Source organism: Phyllobates terribilis, unplaced genomic scaffold (assembly GCF_046119375.1).
Source record: "Phyllobates terribilis strain yellow unplaced genomic scaffold, ASM4611937v1 Scaffold_1__5_contigs__length_1240528914, whole genome shotgun sequence".
Classification (NCBI taxonomy): Eukaryota; Metazoa; Chordata; class Amphibia; order Anura; family Dendrobatidae; genus Phyllobates; species Phyllobates terribilis.
In genome coordinates, this window is record NW_027362761.1 from 733292277 (window position 1) to 733314980 (window position 22704).

The window sequence follows — 22704 nt, forward strand, 5'->3', positions numbered from 1 at the left end:
GTTGTCGTCCCCGTCAAGGACTTAACGGCTCAAACAGCAGCTAGAGCCTTCCAGCAGCACTTTTGCCGTCCACACGGGTACCCGGACCAAGTGCTGACGGACCAGGGACCTGCCTTTGAAGCGGAGGTCTTCCAGGAATTCTGCAATCTGTATGGCTGCCGGAAGATAAGGACGACACCCTACCATCCGCAAACTAATGGACTTTGTGAGAAAATGAACCAGGTGGTAATGGATCTTCTAAAAACGTTGCCCCTGGAAGAACGCAATCTGTGGCCTGAGAAGTTGCCCGATCTGGTGGACCTATACAACCACATCCCGGTAGGTTCCACCAACTGTACCCCGGCTTACCTAATGAGGGCAAGACCTGGTAAGTTACCTGTTGACCTGGAAATGGGAGTCCTGACACCCGAGGACACTTCACCAGAAACAGACTGGGACACAGAGAGGCAGCAGCAGTACCGGAGAGTACAGGAGAGCGTGGAGCGAAGTCTCTGTCAGGCTAGGGAAAGACAAGAGAAAACTTACAACCAGTATGCTCCCGCTGTTCCCCTGGTACCCGGAGAGCAGGTCTTGAAGAGGAAGAGACGGCTCCACAAGTTGGACGACCAGTGGGAGAAGGACCCGTACACCGTACTGCCCTCAAGCCACGAGAACCCGAAGGTTTGTACCATCAGTAAAGACGGAGGGGAAACCACAGCCATTGTATCCCGGGACCACCTGAAGAAGTGTCCCGAACAACTGAGGAACCCTGAAGAGGAACAAGAAGACCATCGACCCGTAGAGGAAAGGGAAGATATGGTTAGTACTGTGCTCGGGGACTTCCCTCGGTCTTGGACTCAAGTCAATGGTGCAGTTGTGGTACCCGTACTCACCTTCCTCCAACCAGCATCCCAAGCACCTACGGAGCAACAGGTAGAGCTGGAAGAACAGCCGGTCCAGGAGGCAGAAGACTCCACACAAGCAGAACAAGAGGATCAACCCTCTGCTTATAGTGAGCCTGCCGTACCCCTAGTGAGACAAAGAGCCGGTAGACAGCTGCCCAGTTTACCCTTGACAGCTCCTACACCCTGTAGTTCAGGGCCAGACAGTCAGCTCCGTAGGTCCACTAGGGCCACTAGAGGCCAGTTACCCGCACGCTGGAGGATTTGAAGTGTATAAATTGTTTTATTTATGTTTACCTGTGTATTGTTGCTTGTGTATAATTTTATGTTTCCAGTTACTTTTAGGAATCCTTGGTGGATTACCGGGAATCCTTGTACATAGTTGGAGCGTAACCCAGGACGGACTAAAGACTGTTAAGGACTCGGGGTAGGACAAACCCCTACCTGGTTACGTCTCCCTGTTTTGGTGAAATGGACACCTTGCTTTTCTTCAAAGACTGCACCCGGTTACGGACATGCCGTAACCATCTTTATATGTTTTTCTTATTGTATTATTATTGTTTTTATCTTGTTATGTTTTTCTAAAATATGTTTAGTCCCGGAGTACTAAATTTCACTAGGGGGGAATGTGACACCCCAGGGGTCTGGTTGCCACAGTGATAGAGATGTTATGTCTGAGAGCAGGTGGGAGGTCCTTTGGTCAGGGATCCTGTGCATGCCACACCTCCTGCCCAGTCTTGGGAGGGGAAGAACTTCCCCTATATAAACCCGGGGCTGAAGCAGGGTTAGGAGTCAAGGAGAGTAGAGACAGAGAAGCAGCATAGGAAGAAACAGCAGAAGCTCAGTGGGAGCAATACTACTACAAGTCAGGGGCTGGCAGCTGCAGAGCTCGCCCTGACTGAGAAGATTTCTTACCGGACCCGGCGTCCGAGGCTGTGGGGACTAACTCTTACCCAGCAGCAGAAGCCGACCGGCAGGGGATTTCAGGTCCTCAGGCCCAGAAACCCGAAGGCACGGTCACACGCGTGGGACCAGCACCGCCATCGTGGAGCGGAAGCCATTAGAAGGCCCCGAGTCACCGGCCATACGGGTGAGCACCACACGGTACACTCAGGGACGTGGGCTACTTATATCCGCTTCTAGCAAGGTAGCCAGAAGAGTACAGTCAGTTTGGGAGGCCTACAACTCCGCCTGGCCAGGGGAGATCCCATCTGCTCAAGGACTGACCAGGCCCCGTTCGCTAGCAAGTACTCCGGGAGGGTTTATCGTTGTTACCAGTAAAGACCCTGAATTACACCGCACCGTCTCTGAGTGGTTCCTGCTACCCCCATCATCCACGTCGGCTGCCCTGAGGCCATACCCCTCCCGTTGGGGGTTATACCATCCCCGCTGCACCATCCATCCACCGGCCTCAGCGGACTGTCCTGCAGCGGCAGCTCCATAAGCTGCATTCAACGGGTGGCGTAGTCGTACTACATCTACCGCTAATAGACTGCCGTCCAGTTTGACTCCCTGGGCACGGACCGGGTCACCGCCACGAGACTACAACCCTCAATAGATCCGGCTCCGGGTAAGCTCCCGCGTGCGCAACGCAGCGCGACACAGGCCCAGGGGCGCGTCAGGTGCATCTCACTAAATTAGAATATCATCAAAAAGTTAATTTATTTCAGTTCTTCAATGCAAAAAGTGAAACTCATATAGTACGAGGGTCAGTCAATAAGTAATGCCTCCTATTTTTTTTCTCCTTAAATAAGGTAGTTATGTTAAATATTCAAATATGGCACAATTCCTCAAACCTTCTTCTCCAATCCACAGCAATTGCAACTTCCTGCACCAACAGGTGGCAGGACTGTATCCGTTTGCAAAATGGCTGACATCAATGTTTGTATTAGACAACGTTCTGTGATTGAATTCTTGCATGCAGAAGGTGAAACGCCCATTCAAATTCATGAGAGACTGAAAAATGTGTACGGTGATGCAACAGTGGATGTCAGTACTGTTAGACGATGGGTTCGTCGCTGTAACACAGCTGAAGGGCTATCACCGCTGGCTGACAAAATGCGGAGTGGCAGGCCAGTAACCGCAGTGACTCCAAGCAACATTCAGCGAGTCGATGACATCATTCGTGGTGACCGCCGGGTGACTGCAGATGAATTGTGTGGCATTATCTGCCTCAGTAAAGGAAGTGTGATGAAATTTATTGGACAACTGGGATACAGAAAAGTTTGTGCACGGTGGGTCCCAAGAATGCTTTTTACCATGCTGGAATACATGCCCTTGTTAAACGGTGGACCAAGACTGTGGAAATGGATGGAGATTATATTGAAAAGTGACAGATTAATCGTTAATGTTGTGGTTTTCAACCTATGTAATTGCATTTGAATTTCTTTCCAATTAAAAGGAGAAAAAAAATAGGAGGCATTACTTATTGACTGATCCTCGTATATGAGATACTCTCAGTATACTGAGATAATGACTTATGTGTTTTCATTGGCTGTAAGCCATAATCATCAATATTAACAGAAATAAACACTTGCAATAGATCACTCTGTTTGTAATGACTCTATATAATATACGAGTTTCACTTTTTGTATTGAAGAACTGAAATAAGTTAACTTTTTGATGATATTCTAATTTAATGAGATGCACATGGATGTGGTGTCCCTGATGTACGATGGTAGGATAATTACAAATGGGCGAAGAATATGGTCAATATATATCCCACTGTTTTTGGTAATACAGTCCACCCCAGAAACTTTGGGACATCCCTTCAGAAGATCAATCCCCTTATGTACCATGGGATGGGTATAAAAGGTTGGAATCATGGGAAAATATGGTAATAAAAAGTCATATTCGTTGGTTGATATATGCAATTTGTCACATGCTCCCTCACAAGAAGTCTCTCAAGGAGCTAATAATAGTCATCCATAGGATCTGAGGATAAGGTTTCATATGTGTGAAACAGCATGACACATTGATATATATATATCGATAGATCAATCGATAGATAGAATGATCCATTAATACCAGATTTCCCCCTTGGTCAGATGGTTTAATTATTACATGGTCATTTCTTTCCAATTGTTCCAATGCAGCCCTCGCTTCAATGGAGAGATTAAAGCTGACCAAGAGGTTAATTTGGGACATTCTGCGTAGATCCCTCTCTACTAGTATTAGTATGATGTCTACATTCATGAGCTTATTCTATGGTGGCATCTTCCTACTACCTCTTTTAAGGTTCATAAAGGGCCCCACTCCTCTCTTCATCTCATTTTCTTTAGAGAGTTCCATCAATGTGCCGTATCCCTCCATATCTTCCTCCGTTAAACCCAAGAGTTTGCACAGTTCCCTGTCATTATGTTTGAAGAATTTTTTCCACTTCAACTTCCGGCCAAAAACGGATATGTCTCTTACCCACCCAAAGCAATTGAAAGAATTTGGTTGTACAAAGGTTAGGCCTTTCTTGAGTACACTAATTTCATTGTTACTTAGGGTATATGAGGAAAGTTTAATGATCTGCCCCTTGTCTGGTGTAGCCTGTTCCTCAGAAGGTAACCTGTGGGGGTACCCTGTTCTAAAAAAGAGGCGGAGATAGAGGATGATATGGCAGAGGCAGAGGGTAATGGGGAAACGGTTCGGAATGAACCTCCTGTAATTATCCTATTTTTTATAAAACTTTTTTGGCTTGGTCCCCCTCCTGTACCCCTCCATCTTTGTCTGTCTGGTCTCCCTCTGGTTCTAAAGCCCCCACATTCAGCCTGTTCTGATTTTTGAGAATCTGATGTTTCTAAATCAGAAGATGAAAACTCTAATCCATGTGGTTTGTATGATATCCGTTTTTTAGGGTATTTTAGGGATACATTGGGGCAGTCATCGAGGAGTGGGGGTGCCACTGTCATTATCATTTTTGGGTGCCCATCTCCGCGGTTAGGCAGGTAAAGATTTAGGTTCATATAGGGACTCATAGCCCTTGAGGGATTGACCCGTTTTTATTGTATACTGCACATTTGAATCTGTACTGTGCCACTTTATTTATACAGGAGGTTAACCCTCATATTATTTGTGTTAGTTGTGTATTCATTGGGATGTTTTAATGCATATCTATTAAATATATACCCAGTTAACACTCTTACAATCAGGTGTTGTAGTACACTACACTTGTTATCTACTGGTTTCTCCAGGATCCCATCGAAATTTAAAAACAAATGGGACCTATTTCATAATGGTGTTTAAGTCATAATTCTGATATAAGATACCTTGAAATGTCGCAAAATTTATCCTCAACTTGAAGTTGCACCTTTTCGCATTTTTACGTAATTCCCAGCCAGCTTTGCCAAAGTAAGTGAAGCATGGGCAGGATGGAGTGTGGCTAAGGTCACCTGGCAAATTTATTAAAACATGCAACACTTTTGTATATATTTTAATATCTATTTTCAACATGTTATGTCTTACACCAGCCAGGGTCGGCGTCAACACCCAGGCAAGTGCCGGGGCCCTGAGCAGGCGGGGGGGGCCCACTCACCATTGGGCACCCCGTCGTGCTATGGGACCCGTGAGCGGAGGAGAGCGGTGTCAGCGCCAGCTCCACCCCGCTTGCTCAGGGCCCCGGCACCATAGTTACCTATCCCCGTCCCTCCGCAGCAGCTCCGGTCTCTTCCGCGGCTGCTGCACTATGACGTCTCAGGTCAGAGAGCACGGTGACATCTTTACACCGCGCTCTCTCCTGAGCCGTCACAGGCAGCGCAGAGCGGGAAGACGCCGGCGCGGGTGAGAGGTCTGGAGCAGCGGCAGCAGGTGAGAAGTGAGGCGAGTATTTGATTTTTTTTATATATGTATGGAGGCATGGGGCATTATATGGTGGGGAAGGAACAATTGACATCCTGCATGGGGCATTATATGGGGGGGTGACATCCTGCATGGGGCATTATATGGTGGGGTGACATCCTGCATAGGACATTATATGGGAGGGAGGGGTGATATCCTGCATGGGGCATTATATGGAGGGGGAGAGGTGACATCCTGCATGGGACATTATATTGGGGGGAGAGGTGACATCCTGCATGGGACATTATATGGGGGGGAGGTGACATCCTGCATGGGGCATTATATGGGGGAGAGGTGAAATCCTGCATGGGGCATTATAAGGGGGGTGACATCCTGCATGGGGAATTATATGTGGGGGAGAGTTGACATCCTGCATGGGGCATTATATGAGGGGGAGGTGACATCCTGCATGGGGCAATATATGGTGGGGGAGAGGTGACATCCTGCATGGGGCATTATAAGGGGGGGGTGACATCCTGCATGGGGCATTATGTGGGTGCCAGTATTCTGTATGGAGCGTTATAAGGGGGCCAGTATCCTCTATGGAGCGTTATATGAGGGCCAGTATCCTGTATGGAGCGTTATATGGGGACCATTATCCTGTATGGAGCGTTATATGGGGACCAATATTCTGCATGGAGCAATATATGGGGCCCATAATACTGTATGGAGGACTATACTGTCGGGTCTGCACTGTGCGTTGGGAGAATTTGCCGGTTTCTGAGCTATTATAGAATTTACAATAGATATTGCTCATGTAATGTAAGAAGTGAAATCTTCGGCATTGTACTATATAAATATTTCTCTGCGGTATCTGTGCATCATGAATCGTGGTATGTGTTAAAGTGGCCCACTGAGACTCTTTCGCCCAGGGTCCACAAAAACCTGGAGCCGGCCCTTACACCAGCTGTGTCTTCGTTAAGACTACCTTGCAAAATTCACGTCTTAATAAATCGGACCAAAGGACTTTATTTCAAATCATGACAAAAATTAGGAATGCACTTCAAAGATGATACATTTGCAAGTATGTGAATCATGATGGATATGCAATTCTAACTTTTTGATTTTGAAGTCCAAGGAGATGATTGATCATTGCATTTTATAGGTGTTGTTCTGCTGTGGGTTTATATGTTGTGGGTTGCACCTATTGTGGGTTTCCAGATGTTTTTGCCTGTTTCATTATCTGCAACTTTCTGTTCAAAAAGTTGCAAAAAAATGTGTCGATAATATATTACAGTCCCTTTCCATGGAGTGATTTTATGGACACCACTTACATTGGTGCAATTTTTGCACCATTTATTAAACATGTGTGACTTTTTGCGCTAAAAAGTCACAAAATTGGTCAGACAAAATGAAAGAGAATTTTTTATTTTGCACAAAATTCATAAATGACGTGCACCATTTTAAAGAATTTGGCGACAAAAACATCAACAAAATCTACGAGACAAAAAAAAAGTGACTTAAAAAATACAAATGATGAATCAGGCCTCTGGTCATAAAAGAATTTTCCTGTGCCTAGAAGGACGGTACCAAACATAAGATATGAATATGTAGCTCAATCTATTCTACTCCAGTAAATGAGCATAGAAATCTTTTTCATTATAAGATAACATCTGGCCACTGCAGTAAGCAACTATACCAGTCAAACTGTAACACAGATACAGGTCTCCATTCATCATTCTCAGTGGATACAGTGGATATGCAGAAGCACTGGGTGAAACAAACTGCTAAGCAATGCTTAGTATTACTACTTTATTTTAGAACTTTCTGAACACTTCCACACATTTTCTAAAATCCTTGAAACCACCTTTACATACAGTCAATAACGCCAATTCCAAAAAAGTTTGGACGCTGCGTAAAATGTATCGAAAACAAGAATGCAAAGAGTTGGAAATCTCTTAAAGCCATATTTTATTCACTACAGAACATAGACCACAAATCAGAAGCTGAAAGTTAGACATTTTTCTATTATATTTGTAAAAAACTAATTTAGAAGTTGATGCAGCAACAAATTTCAAAAAAGTTTGAACAGGAACATGTGTACCTTTGTGTATCTCCTCTTATTTTAAAAGCAGTCTATGAGGGTCTGGGAAGTGAGGAGAGCAATTGCTGGAGTTTTGGGGGAAGAATGTTGTTCTATTTTTGTCTGATCTGATGTACAGTCATGGCCAAAAGTATTGAGAATGAGACAAATAGTAATTTTTCCAAAGTTTACAGCTTCATTTTTTGTAATGGCAATTTGCATATACTCCTGAATGTCAAAGAGTGATCAGCTTAACAGCAATTACTGTACTTGCAAAGTCAATATTTGCCCAGAAAATGAACTTTAACCCCCAAAACACATTTCAACATCATTGCAGTCCTGCCTTAAAAGGAGCAGCTAACATCGTTTTAGTGATTGATCCATTAACACAGGTGTGGGTGTTGATGAGGACAGGGCTGGCGATCAATCAGTCATGATTAAGTAAGAATGACATCACTGGACACTTTAAAAGGAGGCTGGTTCTTGGTATCATTGTTTCTCTTCAGTTAACCATGGTTATCTCTAAAGAAACATGTGCAGCCATCATTGCACTGCACAAAAATGGCCTAACAGGGAAGAGTATCGAAGCTACAAAGATTGCACCTCAGTCAACAATCTATCGCATCATCAAGAACTTCAAGGAGAGAGCTTCCATTGTTGTCAAAAAGGCTCCAGGGCGCCCAAGAAAGACCAGCAAAGACTTCATGCCCCTGAGGAAGCCATAATCATATGGCGCAACGCGTAGGTTTTGTATTATTGACATCTCCTCTTTTTCTACCTGTGCATATATATTATCGGTACTTTTATATTTATCCCCTACTTTGGCACCACTTTTCTCCTTGTAGGATACTTTTTATATATGTGATTTTCTCCTTGTGAGCATTTTGTATTGATTATTCAAAGGGGAGTGGGCCTGGTTGGCTATCAGCAAATCATGTTTTTTCAATAATTGCTCTATCTTTATCATGTTTAGAATTTTCTACTAGGTGTATTTAAACTATGTACCGTGATTATTGACCATTTTTGCATAGGTCACTGATTTACTACTCCGAATTATATCACACTATTTTCTGTAAGGGGATTCTATCTATTTGTTTTGTTTGTCTTGCATGCTTTTTTAATCATGTTTTTTATGGTGGTGTTTAAATGTTTTGAGAAAAATAATAAATTTTGTATGAATTTTTCACAACATTGTGTATATATTTAAATTATTTTGTGTGTTTGGTGCCTTTTGTGTCCCATGCTCTCGTGTTCAAGAAAGACCAGCAAGCGCCAGGACCTTATCTTAAAACTGTTTCAGCTGCGGGATCAGACTACCAGCAGTGCCGAGCTTGCTCAGGAATGGCAGCAGGCTGGTGTGAGTGCTTCTGCACGCACTGTGAGGCGGAGACTCTTTGAGCAAGGGCTGGTTTCAAGGAGGGCAGCAAAGAAGCCACTTCTCTCCAGAAAAAACATCAGGGACCGACTGATATTCTGCAAAAGGTACAGGGAGTGGACTGCTGAGGACTGGGGCAAAGTCATTTTCTCTGATGAATCCCCTTTTCGATTGTTTGGGACATCTGAAAAACAGCTTATTCGGAGAAGAAGAGGTGAGCGCTACCACCAGTCTTGTCTCATGCCAACTGTAAAGCATCCTGAAACCATTCATGTGTGGGGTTGCTTCTCAGCCAAGGGAATCGGCTCACTCACAGTCTTGCCTAAAAACACAGCCATGAATAAAGAATGGTACCAGAATGTCCTCCAAGAGCAACTTCTCCCAACCGTCCAAGAGCAGTTTGGCACCCAACAATGCCTTTTCCAGCATGATGGAGCACCTTGCCATAAAGCAAAGGTGATATCTAAATGGCTCATGGAACAAAACATAGAGATTTTGGGTCCATGGCCTGGAAACTCCCCAGATCTTAATCCCATTGAGAACTTGTGGTCAATCATCAAGAGACGGGTGGACAAACAAAAACCAACAAATTCTGGCAAAATGCAAGCATTGATTATGCAAGAATAGACAGCTATCAGTCAGGATTTGGTCCAAAAGTTGATTGAGAGCATGCCAGGGAGAATTACAGAGGTCTTGAAGAAGAAGGGGCAACACTGCAAATATTGACTTGCTGCATTAACTCATTCTAACTGTCAATATAACCTATTGGTACTCATAATATGATTGCAATTATATTTCTGTATGTGATATAAACATCAGACAAACACTAATAAAAACCAGAGGCCAGCAGATCATGTGAAAATATAATTTTGGTGTCATTCTCAAAACTTTTGGCCATGACTGTAGGATTCTAGCTGCTCAACAGTCCTGGATTTTCTTTGCCTTATTTTTGGTTTCATAATGTGCCAAATGTTTTCTATAGGTGAAAAATCTGGACTGCAGGCAGCCAGCTCATTCCCCAAACTCTTCTTCTGTGAAGTCATGTTGTTGTGATGAATGCAGTGTGAAGTTTAGCATTGTCTCATTGAAATATGCACGGTCTTCTCAGAAATAGACATTGTCTGAAAGAAAGAATATGTTGTTCTAAAACCTCTATATAGTGCCTTTCATGATGTGTAAGCTGTCCATGCCATAGGCACTAACATCATGAGAGATGTGGGATTTTAAATTGTGTGGTGATAACACGTTGGATGGTCGATCTTCCCTTGAGTCCTCATCACACAGCATCTGTGGTTTCCTTAACCCCTTCAAGACATGCGCTATACATGTACGGCGGCACGGAAGGTACGTTCCCGCAATCCGCCATACATGTACGGTGTGACGATCGTGCGGGCTCACGCCAAATGCCGGCACGATCAAGTGTGGGTGTCAGCTTTATACGAGGGCTGATAGCAAGCAGCAACACCCACGATCAGTGCGAGCACCGTTTGCGGGCGTTTAGCCCCTTTAAAGCCGCTGTCAATAGTGACAGCTACATCGATTGTCATCGCAGAGGGAGGGAGCTCCCTCTCTGCTCTGATTGGCACAACATGATTGTGATTGCATTGTGCCGATGGTCTCTACGGTGGTCTGGGCCAAAAACCAATTGCGGGATCACACAGTGACGGTGGCCTATAAGCTCCTGCTCAGAACTAACACGCCTCCTCCCTGTCTGCAAGGCACTGAGCTAATGCCCTGCAATACAAAATCATTGCGAGTATTAGATCTGGACAGGGAAAGTTGATGTCCCATCTTGGTACAATGTGAATAAATAAAAAAAAGTTTTAAAAAATTGTAAAAAAAAAAAAATTAAAAAAACCCCCACAAAATAAAGAACAAAAAAAATTTAAATATTAATTCAATAAATACATACAATGGGGCAAAAAAGTATTTAGTCAGCCACTAATTGTGCAAGTTCTCCCACTTAAAAAGATGAGAGAGGCCTGTAATTGACATCATAGGTAGACCTCAACTATGAGAGACAAAATGAGAAAACAAATCCTGAAAATCACATTGTCTGATTTGGAAAGACATTTTTTTCAAATTTTGGTGGAAAATAAATATTTGGTCAATTACAAAAGTTCATCTCAATACTTTGATATATATCCTTTGTTGGCAATGACAGAGGTCAAAGGTTTTCTGTAAGTCTTCACAAGGTTGTGTAGTGCGGCGGTGTTCACATTGTGCAGAAAGGAAGCAGTGACCCAAGAAACCAAGAAAAGTCCAACTTAAACGGCTTTATTCAGCAAAACTCACAGTTCAAAACAAAAGCTGTCGTCCGAATCGCAGCCGGGATGTCCACACAGTTCTTCAGACCCTGTTGCCGTGGGAGACAGCTGCGCCGTGTCACTCAGGGTACGTCAGATTCAGAGCCTTCACAGGCCTGTGTTCAGCCTCACACAAGCCTGTACAGAGCAGAGCCTCTTGCTCTGCTGCTTGCAAACCAGAAACTGACACACCCAAACCTTTGCTGCAGGTTTTAAACAGGAATCTGTGTCCATGAGCCACCTGTAAGAACCGGGCTGGAGGAAGTGGACCGCCCCACTGCCATTCCTGTAGTCCACTCCAAGAATAAAAGCCCATGCCGGGTTTTACCAAATCTGCCTTGGACAACTAGTTTGACCAAGTCCAAACCTACTTTTTTTCTGCACTGCAATCGCAGCTATCTCTGTGACTGCAATGCACTCCAGCGGGTTTAATATGCCTCTATGCACATTCTAGGAGAAACATACCGTCCCTCGCATATGATTCCCTTCACTGCCTCAAATATTTCCCCCCCCTCTGTTCAAACTTGTGGGGTTGAACCTTAGTCACCATACAGGGTGCCCATGACAGGGCATCTGCATTTCCCTGTGACTTCCCAGCTCGATGTTCCGCGGAAAAACTAAAATTTTAAATTAACAGGAACCATCTGGTGACCCGAGAATACCTCTCCTTTGCGTTTCTCATCCAGACGAGGGGCGAATGGTCCGTAACTAACCGAAACTGTCGCCCGAGCAAATAATAGCTTAGGGACTCCAAGGCCCACTTAATTGCCAAGCACTCCTTCTCCACTAAGCTATAATTTTTCTCTGCCGGGGTAAGTTTCCTGCTCAAGTAGGTGACCGGATGTTCTTCTCCGTTCACCTCTTGCGACAGTACCTCACCTAGGCCTACCTCTGAGGCATCAGTTTGCACGATGAAGGTTTTCTTGAAGTTGGGGCTGAGGAAGACCTGCTGTCCACACAACGTCATCTTCATGGACTGGAACGCTTCCTCTGCTAGGGGGTTCGACCGAACCATTACCAACTTTTTACTTTTTAACAGATCGGTCAGGGCCGCCGTTCTCCCAGCAAAGTTAGGTATAAATCGTTGGTAGTACCCAACGATGCCGAGGAACGCTCTCACTTGTTTAGTACTCACAGGCTTGGGCCACTTTTGAATGGCCTTGATCTTGTTTATTTGGGGTTTGATAACCCCACGGCCAATCATGTACCCCAAGTACTGGGCTTCCTCGAGGCCTATCGCACATTTTTTTGGGTTCGCTGTCAGGCCTGCTACTCTGAGCGAATCCACTACTGCTTGTACCTGGGACAAGTGGGTCTGCCAATCAGTACTAAAGATGATAATATCATCCAAATATGCGGATGCGTAATTCTGATGAGGCTCAAAAACTATGTCCATCAGCCTCTGGAATGTAGCCGGGGCCCCATGTAACTCAAAAGGCAAGACGACATAGTGATAGAGGCCCTCCGGTGTTATAAAGGTGGTCTTTTCCTTCGCCGATTCTGTCAGAGGCACCTGCCAGTAACCCTTGGTCAGATCGAGCGTGGTGAAGTACTGGGCCTGCCCCAGTCTCTCAATCAGCTCGTCCCCCCGGGGCATTGGATAAAGGTCAAATTTTGACAACTCATTCAATTTTAGGAAGTCGTTACAAAACCGTAACGATCCGTTCGGCTTCGGAAACAGCACAAAGGGGCTGGCCAACTCACTCCTGGATTCCTCGATTACCCCTAGTCTGAGCATTTGTTTTACTTCTGCTTCAATGGCTTGCCTCCGGGCTTCGAGTACACGGTACGGTTTCATTCGCACTCTCACCCGAGGCTCGGGGACAATGTCATGTTGGATGACAGAAGTACGGCCTGGCAGTTTGGAGAATACGTCCCCATTCTGCTGCACTAATTTCCGAGCCTACCGCCGCTGATGTTTAGTGAGAGCGTCACTTATATTTACCTCTCCTCCGGCCTCCTCCTGGGCCCGTGTCGGAGGGTCCACAGATGATATGAACGGAGTCAACTCCTTAACCATACATTCCCGGTCTTTTCAGGCTTTAAGCAAATTGACGTGGTATAACTGTTCGGGTTTTCTCTTCCCGGGCTGGTATACTCTATAATTTATCTCCCCCACCTTTTCCCGGACTTCATATGGCCCTTGCCATTTGGCCAAGAGCTTACTCTCTGCAGTGGGCACTAATACCAACACCCGATCCCCTTCTTTAAAGGACTTGACTGTGACCATTTTATTATACATGCGACTCTGCGCTGCCTGGGCATCCACTAGATGCTCTTTTACTATAGGCATGACCGCCACAATCTGATCCTGCATATTTGCGATGTGCTTAATTACACTGTTATGTGGAGTTGGCTCCTGTTCCCATATTTCCTTGGCTACGTCCAGCAACCCCCTAGGATGCCTGCCATACAGTAGCTCAAAGGGTGAGAACCCCGTGAATGTTTGTGGTACCTCACGGATGGCACACATTAAATAGGGCAGTAACATGTCCCAATCCCTCCCATCCTTGGAAACCACTTTTTTTAGCATGGACTTGAGGGTTTTATTAAATCGCTCGACTAGACCGTCGGTCTGTGGATGGTACACCGACGTGCACAACTATTTTATTTTCAGCATGTTACGCAGTTCCTTCATCACCTTGGACATAAAAGGAGTCGCCTGATCTGTAAGGATCTCCTTAGGCAGCCCAAGGTGACAGAACATGCCAAACAGCTCCCGTGCAATAAGTTTAGCTGAGGTGTGGCTTAGCGGAATGGCCTCTGGGTAACGGGTGGCATAATCAACGACCACCAGTATGTGTTGGTGGCCACGAGCGGATTTTACAATGGACCCCACCAAATCCATCGCAATCCGTTCAAAAGGTACCTCTATAAATGGCAGAGGTACCAATGGGCTACGGAAGCTTGCGGTGGGTATGGTCAGCTGACATTTCGGACACGACTCACAATACCTCTGTACGTTCGCGTAAATCCCAGGCCAAAAGAACTGCTGCAAGATACGCTCTTGCGTCTTTTTAACCCCTAGATGTCCCCCCAGCAGGTGTGTGTGGGCCATCTCAAGTACCGCCTGACGGTATGACTGAGGCACTACTAGTTGTTCCACGACCTCGTCTCGGATCTTATCAACCCTATAGCGTAAATCTTGTTTGACCGCCATGCACGGAAAAACTGTTTCTGCACCTGGTTGCTGAGCCACCCCATTTACTTCTATTACCCTTTCCCATGCCCGGGTCAGGGTAGGATCCTGTAGCTGAACTGTCCCAAATGCTCCCCGGGACATTTCCAGCTCTGGGATCGATGCTGTCTCCTCGACCTCTCCTGCCAGTACCTCTAGGGGGAACCTGTCAGGGTTACACTCTGTCCCTAGGTTGGTGACCCCTACGGCAGGTATCCCTGACTCGGGATCTTCGGTTTCCGCACCCGGACACACTTTTATTCGGGGAAGGTTAAATTACTCTCCCACAAGGACCAAAGCAGAGGCAAATCTCTTCCCAGCACAGTCCCGTAAGGAAGAGTCTTTACCACTCCAACCACATGTTTAACCTCTCCGCACGGAGTGGAAAAGGTAGCCTCCGCCGTCGGATACTCGCGGAGTTCACCATGAATGCATATGACCTCCACCTTCCCTCCAGTGGGTTCCAACCCAGAGGTCAATGACCCATGGACGAGGGTCACTAGTCTCAGTGAGTCCAAGAGAGCCTCAGCTCGATGTCCATTCACGCGCACCTGGCACAGATGGGGTTCACCCATTGTACCGACAGGGTCCGCGGCGTAGACGGTCCAAGCATACATAGACGACCTGCGGTTAAACCCGCAGTCCATGGGTTCAGCAGTCAGGGGGCAGTTGGCAGCCACATGTCCTGGCCCTTAGCATTGCCAGCACCTAACAGTGGTGGCACCGCCTGTCCTTGAGACCGATTTAGGGAAAACTGGTCTTCTGCCACCCTCACTCCGGGGTACCCCCTCAGTATGGGCTCGGTGCTGACTGTCCCCAGCAGAGGGACGGGACCCTTTACCAGACTCCTGGGCTTGCAGGGGCCGGCGTGCCATTCACAGTAGGGCAGAGTCACGTACAAAATCCTGGGTGGCTGTATACCGCTCTATCAGGCTAACCACCTGATCCAGGTTACCCGGATCTCCTTGTCCCACCCAACGCTGTATGGCGGCTGGCAGAGTCCGCACCAGCCGGTCCACCACCAACCTCTCTACCATTAGGGCTGGGCTCAAGGTCTCAAGCTGGAGCCACTTTTTGACCAACTGTAACAGGTCATATGCCTGAGACCTAGCGGGTCGGGACTCCGCAAAGGACCACTGGTACACGCGTTGAGCTCTCACATAAGTATTAACCAACCCACAGTTGGACAAGGATCTCACCTTTCAGTTTCTCGTAGTCCTGGGCATCCTCCCGACTGAGGTCAAAGTAGGCCTTCTGAGCGTTGCCCATCCGAAACGGAGCCACCACTTCAGCCCACTGATCGGCTGGCAGGCACTCCCACTCCGCTGTGCATTCGAAAACTGTGAGGAAGTCTTCCATGTCGTCCTCAGGACCGATATTCCTCAACGCTGCTCTTACTTTGTCCCGGACCTCACGTCGGATTGGGATTGGCATTGGGGCCATTTCTCACAGGGCAGCAATCTGTTGTATAATCAGTTCATTAGTTTTTTGCTGCTGCTGGTACAGTAGCTGCTGCTGATTGTGCTGTTGATCCCGCTCCTGCTGTTGCCGCTGGAGATTCTGGTGCTGTTCCTGCTGTTGCCCCTGGGTGAGTACCAACTGCTTTAGTTGCTCCTCCATTTTGTCTGCGGACCTGGGCTGCAAGGTAGCAGACTTAATAACAGACATGCAGCTGGTGTTGGGGTATGCCTCAGTTCACACTGCCCGCATTCTCCACCATACTGTAGTGTGGCGGTGTTTACACTGTGCAGAAAGGAGGTAGTGACCAAACCCGGATCGCAACCGGGATGTCCACACAGTTCGTCAGACCCTGTTGCCGTGTGAGACGGCTGCGCCTTGTCTCTCAGGGTGCATCATATGCGGAGCCTTCACAGGCCTGTGTTCAGCCTCACACAAGTCTGTACAGAGCAGAGCCTCTTGCTCTGCTGCTTGCAAACCAGACACTGACACACCCAAACCTTGTTGCAGGTTTTAAACAGGAACCTGTGGCCATGAGCCACCTGTAAGAACCGGGCTGGAGGGAGTAGACCGCCCCACTGCCATTCCTGTAGTCCACTCCAAGAATAAAAGCCCATGCCGGGTTTTACCAAATCTGCCTTGGACAACTAGTTTGACCAAGTCCAAACTTACCTTTATTCTACACTGCAGTCATAGCTATCTCTGTGACTGCAATGCACTCCAGCGGGTTTAATATGCCTCTATGCATATTCTAGGAGAAAGATACCGTCCCTCGCATAAGATTCCCGTCACTGCCTCAGAGTTGGCACACACTGTTGCTGGTATGTTGGCCCATTCCTCCATGCAGATCTCCTCTAGAGCAGTGATGTTTTGGGGCTGTCGCTAGGCAACACGGACATTCAACTCCCTCCAAAGGTTTTCTATAGGGTTTAGATCTGGAGACTGGCTAGGCCACTCCAGGACCTTTAAATACTTCTTACAAAGCCACTCCTTCGTTGCCCTGGAGGTGTGCTTGGAATCAATGTCATGCTGAAAGAGCCAGCCACGTTTCATCTTCAATGCCCTTGCTGATGGAAGGAGGTTTGTACTCAAAATCTCACGATACATGGCTCCATTCATTCTTTCATGTACACGGATCAGTCGTCCTGGTCCCTTGGCAGAGAAACAGCCCCAAAGCATGATGTTGCCACCCCCATGCTTCACAGTAGGTATGGTGTACTTTGGATGCAACTCAGCATTCTTTCTACTCCAAACATGACGAGTTGTGTTTCTACCAAACAGTTCTACTCTTCTGGATCATCCAAATGCTCTTTAGCAAACTTCAGACGGGCCCAGACATGTAATGGCTTAAGCAGGGAGACACATCTGGCACTGCAGGATCTGAGTCCCTGGTGGCGTAGTGTTTTACTGATGGTAGCTTGTGTAACATTGGTCCCAGCTCTCTGCAGGTCATTCACTAGGTCCCCCCGTGTGGTTCTTGGATTTCTGATGACATCATTTTGACCCCACGGGGTGAGATCTATTGTGGAGCCCCAGATCGAGGGAGATTATCAGTGGTCTTGTATTTCCTCCATTTTCTAATTATTGCTCCCACAGTTGATTTCTTCACACCAAGCTGCTTGCCTATTGCAGATTTAGTCTTCCCAGCCTGGTGCAGGGCTATAATTTTCTTTCTGGTGTCCTAAGACAGCTCTTTGGTCCTCACAATAGTGGAGTTTGAAGTGTGACTGTTTGAGGTGGCGGACAGGTGTCTTTTATACTGTTTTAGTTCAAACAGGTGCCAGTACTACAGGTAATGAGTGGAGGATAGAGGAGCCTCTTAAAGAAGAAGTTACAGGCCAGAAATCTTGCTTGTTTTTAATTGGCCAAATACTTATTTTCCACCAAAATTTGGAAAAAATTTCTTTCCAAATCAGACAATGTGATTTTCAGGATTTGTTTTCTCATTTTGTCTCTCATAGTTGAGGTCTACCTATGATGTCAATTACAGGCCTCTCTCATCTTTTAAAGTGGGAGAACTTGCACAATTGGTGGCTGACTAAATACTTTTTTGCCCCACTGTATATTTATGTAAAAACAAAAGTAAACAAATAAGGTACACGTTTGGTATGGCAGAGTCCGAAACGACCTGACCTATTAAATTGTCCCACTAGTTAACTCCTTCAGTGAACACTGTAAAAAATAGTGTCAAAAAAACTGCTTCTTCATCATACCACTGAACAAAAAGTGGAATAAAATGCGATCAAAACGTCAAATGCAAATAAAAATGTTAAAAACTTCATCTTTTTCCTGCAAAAAATTAGCCACAATATAGCTCCGTCAGTGGAGAAAATAAAAAGCTATAGCTCTCAGAATTAAGAGATGCAAAAGCAATTATTTATTCTATAAAATAGTTTTTTATTGTGTAAAAGTGCCAAAACATTAAAAAAATATATAAATATGGTATCGCTGTAATCATACTAACCCAAAGAATAAATCTGTCTAATCACTTTTACCACACGATAAATGGCCTAAAAAAAAAAAAAAAACGATTCTTCAATTTATGTTTTTTCTTCATTCTGGCTCCCAAAAATCAAAATCAAAACTATCAAAAAATGTTATGTAACAGAAAATGGTACCAAATAAAAACGTCAACTCGTCTCACAAAAAACAAGCTTCTGACTGCAGAAATATAAAAAAAAACTATAACGCTCAAAATATGGCAATGCAAAAACTTCGATTTGCAAAAAAAAGAGTCTTTTAGTATGTAATAGCAGCCAAACATAAAAAAATATAAAAATCTGCTATCGCTGTATTTGCACCAACCTGAAGAATAAAGTCGTCTAAACGGTTATACCTCATGAGAAATGGTGTAAAAAAAAAATGAAATCAATTCTCCACCTGCTGTTGATTTGTTCATTCTGCCTCTCAAAGATCGCAGTAAGGCTCGGCCCACATTTATCCTGCGCTCTACGCTGAGCGCTTACACCTGGGTTTCAATGTAAATCTCTGAAATACGTGATTCCGATGGCACCCCCAATGGAAGATTCCCTATAATGAGGCAGATGTAGACACTGTGGTTGCTGTCTTTTTAAGTGTGCATAAAAGTGCAGTTGACCACAGTCCAGAGTAACTCTGCTGCCTCATTATAGTGAATGGATCTCTCAGGGGTTTCCTCTGAATCACGTCATTCGGAGATTTAGAAGGAAACACCAATGTAAGTGCTCAGTGTAGAGTGCAGGATAAATGTGTTCCAAAATGTTATGTAAAATGTTTCCAATAAAACCTTCGACTCAATCCACAAAAAAGCAAGTCCCCACTCAGGTCCATCATCTGTCAATGGAAATATAGGGGGCTTTCATGTTACTGGTAGTACAAAGGCCCTGGAAAATCACTATGGCTCCTCGCTCCCAAAACAAATCCAGTGAATTCTGCTCTCCCAAATCCAAATACCCCTTTCCCTTTTGAGTCTCACAGTGTGCCTAAACTACAGCTAGCATCCACGTTTGGCATTTCTGCAGTGATAAGAGCCCACTGTCTCCAGAAGCACGACCTGGGCACAATGTATGGGAACTAAAATGTACTGGGCACTACACTGGAAGATTTGCAATTTTCACTCAGCAACATTCACTGCTGCTTGTTTCTGTCAAATACCCATGGAGTGAAAATCGCCACTACACCTGCAGATAAATTACCAGAGTGGTGTAGTTTCCAAAATGGGGTTACTCGAGAAGGAATTCTGCTCTTTGTTAAGGAAAATATACAATCAATAAGGGAAATCATAACATCAGTAGAGTTACACTTAGTTGAAAAAAGGGTGAAATTGGATATACCAGTATTGTAAGCACAAAGGGGATTTTCCTGGGCACCTTAACTCCTAGACCATGAGCTTCAAAGGGGTTAGCAAATGGCCTGTATTAGGCAGAATATTTCCTATTGTCTGTATAGGGAGACACAGGATATTTGAAATGCCACAACTCGGCTCATTGGCCATTTACAATCACCATTGTTTAAATAGACCAATCTAGGTCATCCTGGAAATATGAGCCTGTGGTCAAGAGTCAGACTATAAAAAGCGGAGTGACACAAAGAGAAGTGATCACATGTGGGGGCAGCTTAAAGGCTGATGTGCTCACCTTCCCTCAGGAAAATAGAAGATAACTGCAGACGAAAATATTTAGGTATCTGTTATTTTCTCCCTTTTTATTTGAAAAATGCTTTGCATATTTCTGTGTCATTTTATTTTTATCTTTTTATATATTTATTACCTATAGCCTTTAAGAGAGTGTGTGACCTTTGTGATTGCCTGTTAGTAACATAGATTTCAGGGACTCATCACCCCGTGTGTTTGATGAGTGGTGGCATCGTAAGAAATCGGGGTGTGCTGGATGTGTCAGGGTGTGATTTATGCTCACATTATAGGCTAAAACAGAGGCTGATAGCTGGATTGAGTGAGGGGAGATAAATTAACCCATGCAGGGGTACTCCATGTCACTTGCTGAGAAGTGTGCACGTGACACCCTTGGAGTGAAAATCGCCACTACACCTGTGGATAAATTCCCAGAGGGGTGTAATTTTTAAAATGGGGTCACTTGAGGTGGGATTCACCTCTTCTGGCACTTGGGGGTTCTTTATATGGATTCTGAAAACTATTCTACGATCATTTGTTCTCCAAGAGTCAAATAGCGCTCCTTCCCTCCCAAGCCTCGTCGTGTGGCTAAGCAATACAGTACAGCTACATATGGGGTATTGCCACATTCAGCAGGAATTGTGTGACAAATTTGGGTGCCATTTTTCCCAATTTTCCCATATAACAATGTAAAATCTGAAGCTAAAACAACATTTTTGTGGTATAAATTTAATTATTTTTTCCTTCACTGGCCAATGGTGTAAGGTTCTGTGACACACCCATTGTGTCAATATGATCTCTGCACCCCTAGATGAATTCAATTAGAAGTGTAGTTTATAAAATGGGGTCACTTATGGGGGCTTCTGCTGTTCTGGCACCTCAGGAGCTCTGCCAATGTGACATGGCACCCTCAAACAATTCCAGCAAAATGTGCACTACAATATGGCACTCCTTCCCTTCTGAGCTTTGCACTGTGCCTCAGAAGTAGTTTTCGACCACATATGGGGTATTGGCATACTCAGGAGAAATTGCATAACATATTTTAAGGTCCATTTTTTCCTATTACCCCTTTTGAAAATTGAAAACTTGGGGCCAAAGTAACATTTTAGTGGAAAAAATGATGATTTTTCATTGACTCAGCCCAAAGTTATACAACTCTGTGAATAGCTTGGGGGATACAAAATGCTCACTACACCACTAGATGAATTCCTCAAAAGGTGTAGCTTTCAAAATGGGGTCACTTGTGGGGGTTTCTGCTGTTTTGGCATAACAAAGGCTCATCAAATTTGACATGGCGTTCGAAATCTGTTCCAGCCAAATTGCGCTCCAGAATTCAATTGGCACTCGTTCCCTTTGAAGACCTGCCATGCACCCGAACAGTAGTTTTCCACCACATACTGTATAGGGTATCAGTGTACTCAGGACAAATTGCATAACAGATTGTATGGTCCATTTTCTCCTGTTACCTTTGTGAAAATGAAACATTAGGGACTGAAGCAATATTTTTGAAAGAAAAATGTATTTTTTCATTTTCACAGCTTAACGTTATAAAATTCTGTGAAGCACCTCTGGGTTCAAGGTGCTCACCACACCTCTAGATAAGTTTCTTGAGGGGTGTGGTTTCCAAAATGTAGTCACTTGTGGGGGGTTTCCAATGTTTAGGCACATCAGCGGCTCTGCAAGTGCGACATGTCATCTTCTATCTATTACAGCCAATTTTGACTTCCAAAAGTCAATTGGCACTCCTTCCCTTTCGAGCCCTGCCGTTCATCCAAACAGTAGTTTTCCACCACATATGGGGTATCAGCATACTCAGGAGAAATTGCACAACAAATTGTATGGTCTATTTTCTCCTGTTACCCATGTGAAAATGAAATATTTGTGGCTAAAGCAACATTTTTGTGGGAAAATGTATTTTTCATTTTCACAGCTCAATGTTATAAATCTCTTTAAAGCTCCCGTGGGTTCAAGGAGGTGGTTTTGAGCACTTTTGGTTATTTTCTGTTAAATTGGCCCCTCAAAGTCACTTTATATGTGATGTGGTCCATAAAAAAAAATATTTTGCAAATTTTGTTGGAAAAATTATAAATTGCTGATCAACTTTTAACCCTTGTAACTTGCAAAAAAAATCTGTTTCAAAAATTATGCAGATGTACAGTAGACATGTGGTAAATGTTATTTATTAACTATTTTGTGTGATATGACGCTCTAGTTTAAGGGCATAAAAATTAAAAATTTGAACAGTTTCAAAATTTTCGCCAAATTTCTGAAACTTTCACAAATAAACGCAAGTCATATCGAACAAATTTTACCACTATCATGAAATATGTCACGAAAAAACAATCTCAGAACCACTGGAATCAGTTGAAGCGTTCCAGAGATATCATGGAGGCTTGCTGCATCCTGCAGTGCATTGGTAATCTGACCTGGTGTTGGTAAGGCATTATCTTTTACTGTGATGTTTTTTGAATTTATGTCCAATGTTCGCCATTTTTAATGTTTAGTGTTAGGACTCTCAAGTATGGGGACCCTTGATGTGGTTTGCGAGCTT